The sequence below is a fragment of the Berghia stephanieae genome, chromosome 5 (assembly GCF_034508935.2).
Source record: "Berghia stephanieae isolate SIO BIC M18660-M18661 chromosome 5, UCSD_Bste_1.3, whole genome shotgun sequence".
Taxonomy (NCBI): domain Eukaryota; kingdom Metazoa; phylum Mollusca; class Gastropoda; order Nudibranchia; family Aeolidiidae; genus Berghia; species Berghia stephanieae.
In genome coordinates this window covers 54869830-54877329 of record NC_088364.1, presented here as the reverse complement: position 1 = coordinate 54877329, position 7500 = coordinate 54869830, and the positions used below count along the sequence as shown (strand labels likewise).

Genomic DNA, 7500 nt, shown 5'->3' with positions numbered 1-7500 from the left:
TTATTTTAACAAATCAAAATTAAGGTTGCCAGAGTTAACTTCTCAATTTACATATGCTGAATTTAAATTCTGCAGGATATTTTTTCATTTTACTATGAGTAATCCACACCTTTTATTTATTCGATTATAAACAGTTTTCAACAACCTCAATAGTTTATAGTTTATAAAGGTTGATTTCGATTTTACATTGCCATATGGATATATTTTCATTACAATCAAAAGAAAATACAAGCTATGTAAGATGTATTATGTGCTATCATTAAATATGGTATTCAAAGAAGAACAATTATATTCAGCCTTAAACAAAATAAGATAATAATATTAATATTGATTATGATATTAATGATTTACTCACGTTGTTGTGGTCTCATTTCTGTAATCGGAAGTATCCACACACACACACACACACACACACACACACACACACACACACACAAACACAAACACAAACCAAAAACACTATTTTTAAAAAAACAACAAACAAACAAAAAATATTTAAAAAAACAGAACACTACAGAGTATTTTTATTCATCAGACTATTAATTTAAAAAATGGTGTTATTTACGAAGCCCAGCCATAACTTGAATATGTAACAGTCGGCACTTTATGCTTCATAACATTTCATTATTCCCCCCAAACAGCGGACCGCACGGAAACAACTTTCAGCTCATATCCTACAAGTCATCTGGGGACGTCCAATGTTTTTAACCATTATTATTATTATGAAACTAGGGACCAGGCACCGGTGTTAATGTTAACTAAGGCAAAGCAAGAAAGAAAAATACAAGGAAAAAAAAAACATCCAATGAAATCAGTCTACCACGACTGGGGGTCGAACCTCAGACCTTCTGATTATTCTAATTTTATTATTATTAGTGCTCTTACAATATTTGACATTGTCTGTAGTCAGTACTCACGAAACGGGTAATTTGTAAAACACAAAACAAAACAAAAAACAAATAAAAAAAACAAACAAACAAACAAAACAAACACAAACACAAAAAAAAAACCCTGAAAAAAAAAAAGAAAAAAAGCCTTATCCATCGAGACAACACCGGGATAGGAGGTTTGCCATCATTGTCACATACTCAGTTACTGACCACGCTCAACATCACTTGACCTTGTTCCAAAACCAGGCACTGTACCATTGAGCAACCTAAGATACTTTACGTTCCGTAATAATAATTGTTTAACATGTACACGCACTTTCATGCCGATCTTATCTTCTAACATTACCATTTTAGGAAGAACTTATCTAGCGTGTAAATAATACTTTGCTGGTTTTCCTTTTTTATTCTATTATCTTGTTTTGATTTGTTTTGCTTATTAAAGAAAAAAATATTTTTGATTCAGATTTTGTTTTGTTTAGATTTTTTTTTTCAAAATCATGACATATAGCCTAATATAATCTCGGAATAGTTTTGATTTATCAAATCTATATATATATATATATATATATATATATATATATATTATATATATATATATATATATATATATATATATATATATATATATATATATATATATATATATATATATATATATTGTTTCATAAAATATGACTCAAGTAAACAGGGTTTCAACTTTGGAACGCATTAAAAATTGTTATCTTTTTGTATCTCAGCAGGACCACTTGTGACAATCAAAATTAACAATACGGACGAGCAAAACGTTGTCATATTTTTTCATTATCCGAACTGATAATGCGGAGTTCACTTTTGTCTACAATCAAAATTTCAATAGCTCTATGTAATTATATTAGATATTAGCATTGCGTTTCAATCAACATCTAAATGTCACAGACGCCAACGAATGAGATAAAAAATATATTTGTTTTGTTGTGTAAGCCACTTTGGTGTTTTTGGTTACATTCAGCCAGTCACAACACAAAATATGGAGTAAGTAGCCTATGGGGTTGAGTGTTGAATAGACTATAGCACACACGTCAACCTCAGTGCTCGATCCAGGTAAATGCCAACTAAATGATTTAATGATTAACAGGTGACATTGTGCAGATATAATTATACGAGACAACGGTAGATAATTGTTTTAAATTTATATTTTTAGTGTAATATCCTTTACAAACTATGTTTGTGCCATTTAAAAGGTGTCTATTTCGTACCTGAAGTCCGTCAATGGTATAATTACATAGGATATAGCGATTTTAACTCAGAAATCAGTCCGAGCTTCTGGTCCAGAGGTGAGTGACCTCCAGGCAGATTGTCATCGAACCAAGACAGCCGTTCACTAGTTCACAGACAATTTTGTCTAAAAAAACTTTTACTTTAGATGTCGGTGGCCCAAAAACTCTAAAACCTGAGATCAATTCTCAGATTTATATACAAGTTGAGGATCACTTCAGTCTATCGACAGAATGGAATCCGCATAAAGTCGGCACTCTTAAATTCAACTTTTGTTAAAAGCAAACATCTCTTTCTGGTCCCAAATTTTCTGTTCTTTATCAAATTTTTAATGTGCTCCATTAGTAAAGAAAAGTAGTCCATCAGAGCACATTTGGCCCATAAAGCCGGAGTTTATCCCGGCTTTTATAGGGTGAAACAGACACTAACAATTGCTTGCTACTCTTTTGATCGGGCGCTATTCTATCGCAAAGTACTTTCCGCCAGATCTAACAGACCCAGCTAACGAATCATTGCTGCGTACACAAGGGGGTCAGAAAAAAAATAATCTCGAACGTACCCGAAATTGATTCTGCGTGTGAAGCGAGTGTTCTATCTACTGAGCAATCAGGACCCTCAGCGATACATTGATAATGGATAAAGTCAACCTTATTTAGGATTCCATTGTATAGATAATATGCGCTTGGCTAAGAAGCTCACAACATTGCCATCCGGAAGTATAACGGACCAACACATAAAACTGTGTGTAACCTTGAACGTTTATAGTCCGTTAATAGAGTTCAGTGAGAATTGCTCAGAAACACGGATGGTAAAAAGCAATTACAAAGACCTGAGTGACGTCAGCTTCATACTATCTATAGATAGATAGAACTAAATTAATGTCACTCACCTCTCTGTTATTGTTTTAGCCAGCCATTTTCTATGACAAGTTCTCATTAAATTGTAATCATCAGACTATAAACGCTTAAGGTTACACATCGTTTTGTGTGTTGGTACTGTAAGATGCGAGGATGTTGCGATCTTACTAAGTTAAAAAATAAAAGAATGCCAACGACAAGTAAAAGATAAGATTATAAATTTAATAATAAATAGACGAAGTGACTGTTACTCCAATCGGAAGTCGCAAACCGGAAAGTAAACAATATAAGAAGTGGCCAGATAATTTAGGGAGAAATCCACTAAACACTATTGAACGCCACAGTACATTATATCCGACTGGCGGATGTTATGAGGTTTTAACTAAACGTAAACATCAATATGACATGTTATGACATGTTTGTGATTGTTGTACACATTGAATAAAGGTGTTTTGTCAGGATACGGCAGAAAATGTTGGATCTTTAGAAATAATAATTGCCGTGGATCTTGGATCGGAGTCTTCCCCAAAATATGTTAAGGGATTTGATGATGGTGATGATGATGATGGTGATGATGATGATGATGATGATGATGATGATGATGATGATGATGAGGAGGAGGAGGAGGAGGAGGAGGAGGAGGATGAGGAGGAGAAGGAGGAGGAGGAGGGAGTATGTTGCTAAGGAGGAGAATGGAGATGAAAATAAGGAATAGTAGTAATGTGTTGAGAGCAAGTAGCGGGAAGAAATAGATGAGATTGATGATGATGGGTGGTGGAATATGTTGTCATTGACAGAAGAATAATTTGTGAAAGTGGCCAAACCATTAGAGGACTCTAAGCTCATTCATAAACATTAAAGTTATTGTTTTTTGGGTAAAAATTGAGCTTTTATATAGCGCATTATCCACTAAACGTGCTCAAAGCGCTTTACAAGGGGTCCCTGGCCAACAGCAACATGTAACATGTAGGACGGGACATGACACCTGTTAGGCGATATTACAATTTTTCGGACAGAGACAACGCTGTTAATGGCCAGGTACTCATTTTACACCTGAGTACGATGAGAGCATGTGAGTAAAGAGAAATTTCCAAGGACTCAACCATGCGCCGAGCGAAGCTCGAACCCAGGAACTTCGGATCCGAAAGCGAGTGTCGTACCACTAGACCACATAGCCGCACGATTTATCTGTTTGTTTACATATCCAATATACAAATCATAATACTTAATACATTTTTATAAACATGTTTGTACACAAATATCATTTTTGGGACAAAAAAATAAATGAATTAATAAGTAAATAAATAAATAAATAAATAAATAAATAAATAAATAAATAAATAATAATAATAATAATAATAAATAATAATAATAATAATAATAATAATAATAATAATAATAATAATAATAATAATAATAATGATGATGATGATGATGATAATAATAGTAATAATAATAAAAATAATAATAATAATAATAATAATAATAATAATAATAATAATTATTATTATTATTATTATTATTATTATTATTATTATTATTATTATTATTATTATTATTATTATTATTATTATTATCTTCTTCTTCTTCTTCGTTCCCGTCACGTCATATGGTCAGTCCGGTCTGGTGAATGAAACCCACAGTGGTCCTGAGTTCGTCCTCACTGCCGTACAGCTTCTTTGAGTATGGGGTTGGGTCAGCCCAGAAGTTCCTTCTCAACTGGTTGTACCTTGGACATTCCATTAGGACATGATGTCCATTTTCGTTTTCAAGTCCGCAGTCACATTGTCCAGAGGCACCTGCTCTGGACATTCTCCACATATGTTCCTTTAACTGGTTGTGTCCAGTTCTCAGTCTGAAGATGATGACCTGTTCCTTTCTGTCGAGCACCTTGATAGGGTCATTCATGTTGTATTCTGGGTGCTTCTCTCTCCATCTCTGAGACTGGATAAATTTGGCCATTTTGTTAATTTCTCCTGTTGAGTACGTTGGGGAGCGTTGCTGCATGCGACTGCCTGCCTTTGCCAGTTGGTCAGTGATCTGATTTCCAAGTATCCCACAGTGTCCTGGAACCCACTGCAGTACAATGTTGGTAAACTTGCTTAGCTTCATGAGGTCTTCCACCAAGGCGTCTATATCATCCGCAAAGGACATCATTATATCCTCCAGAATTTTCTTAGCATCTGTTAAAATCACTATGTGTCTTGGTTTTTCATTTTCTGAGAGGATTTGCTTAACAGCTTCATGGATTGCATCTGCCTCTGACTTGTAGATTGAAGTGTGAGTACCAGTCGGTTTGCTGATCTCCTTTTGTTGACCATTTGTGTTCTCGATGTGCACTCCCAGGCCCCCGCATGTGTGTTCTTTATTGCATGAACCATCGGTATAGATTCTTGTCCATTTTTTTTCAGGGTAGTTTTGATCTATGCACTTCTGTACAGATTTCTTGATTTCTTCGCCGTATTTTTGTTTTGTTGAAATGTCACCAACGGAAGTCTTGATTTTCAATTGATTTTGCCTTTTCCAAATTGGTACTCTGATATTTGCTGTGCAGTTTTGGGTCATTATTTTGTCAAGTTCATGATCTTTTTCAATTTGCTGGACTCTTTCAATAAAGTGTGATCTTTTCAGCCGCCTAGTTTTCTTTTGTTGCGCTCTAGCGTGAAGAGGCTGATCTGTCATTGCTTTCACGTCTGTGTATTGTTTCAAAATTTTTGATTCCCTTCTTTCTGATAGAGATGTAAGTCCTGTTATGGTTTCCATTGCATGTATCGGTGTCGATTTCATTCCTCCACTTATTATCCTCAAGTTGCTGTTTTGCACTTTGTCCAGTTTTTCCATTTGGGTTTTGGAGCAGTTTCCCCATGCAGATATCCCGTATTCTAGCGCTGGTCTCACATATCCTGTGTAAGTTTGTTTCAGTATATCGGAGCTAGCTGCCCAAGTTGTTCCAGCTAGTTTTTTCAAGAGTTGTGTTCGCTTTACCCCAACTTTCTGACTGTTGCTGATTTGATTTTTCCATGTTAGTCTTGGGTCAAAATGGACTCCTAGATATTTTGGTGCGTCGTCTTTTCCCAATTCATGGTCTTCAATACGTAGCTTTGCTTTTTCATCTTTTGGGGAGAGGCTAAATATTGTGAACTTTGTCTTCACTGCATTTATTTTTATCGCCCAGTTGTCAGTCCATTCTTTGATATTATCCAATGTGATTTGCATCCTGTGTTGTTCCTTGATTATATTTTGGTCAGAGCTAATCAGAGCTAGGTCATCTGCGTACATCGACATTTTCACTCCTCGACATAGTGTTTCTCTTATATCATTTACATAGAGAAGAAATAGTGTAAGTGATAGTACTCCACCTTGTGGGACTCCATGTTTTAGTTTTGCTTCTCTACTTTTGTGACCTTGTGTTGTTACTCTTGCCTTTCTTGTTTTTAGGTAGTTTTGTATCCAGTTGAGCATGTTATGGGATACTTTTGATTTTTGTAGTTTATATTACCAGACCTTTTTTCCACACTTTGTCGAATGCTTTTTCAAAGTCCACCCATACCACAATTTTTGTCTTTCCATCCTGAAACGAGTCTTCTATTTCTTGGGATATGTAGGTTACTTGATTTTCAGTACTCCTGTGTCTTCTGAAACCAGCTTGTTCATTTATAAGCACATTATAGTTTTCAAGATACCACATCAGTCTGGAGTTGATAATTCTTTCTACCAGCTTGCACATGCAGCTTGTAAGACTTATAGGTCGGTAATTTGCGGCTTCGTTTGCTTGTTTTCCTTCTTTCTTAATTGGGACAATAAAAGCCTTTTTCCATATATCTGGTAATTTACCAGTTTTCCAAGTGCTGTTGTAGAGTTGTAATAGCTTCTTTTTCGCTGTCTTTCCAAGATGGATAAGCATCTCATTTGTTACTTCGTCTGGGCCTGGCGATTTCTTTGTTTTTAACACTTTGAGAGAGCTTTCTAGTTCTTCCATAGTTAGCTTCTTTGTCATTACTTCATCTATATATGGCTTCCTTGAGTTCCTTTTTTTGTTTTCTGCATTCTTTTTTAACTCTTTTCTTCAGTTCTTTTTCTATTGTGTTGTCACTAATTTTTTTGAACTGCTCCATGAATAGGTCTGCAGCTTGTTGTGGACTGACAAGTTTTCCTTCTTTTTCCAAAGCGGGAGGGGCGTATTGATTCGGTTCTCTATTTAGGGCTTTTGTAAGCTTCCAAAGTTTATTTCCATCTTTTTCGAAGTTAAGGCTATGCGTTTTTACTTTCCATGCCATTTGGGATGTCGTTGCCATTTCTTTTTTAAAGGTAGCTTCTGCCTCTTTATACGCTGCAATATTGTCATCACAGGGGTCTGCTTCAGCCTTTTCTCTTGTTTCCGATACTTCATTACTTAACTGATTAAGATCGTCTGTCCAGAGTGGTACATAATTTTTTCTTGCTCCCCTTGGGATACTTTCTTTTGCTGCTTTTAGGATGGCCTTTGTCAGTTCTTTTGC

At 35.3% G+C, this 7500-nt stretch overlaps 1 protein-coding gene across 2 annotated transcripts in view; it reads right to left on the bottom strand.

Annotated features, from left to right (window-relative positions):
* LOC144973230 (protein unc-93 homolog A-like) overlaps positions 1-3190 on the bottom strand; it is a 25779-nt gene extending 22589 nt beyond the window's left edge. Inside the window, exons 1-2 of one of the 2 annotated variants that reach the window (XM_078915405.1) lie at positions 2902-3190; positions 2126-2286 (exon numbers count right to left, since the gene is read on the bottom strand). The gene's annotated coding sequence lies outside the window, so the exon portion shown is untranslated. Of the gene's footprint in view, positions 1-2125; positions 2287-2703; positions 2844-2901 lie in introns of those variants that run through there. The other variant, XM_078915406.1, reaches the window with a different exon arrangement.
* Positions 3191-7500: the final 4310 nt, after the last annotated feature.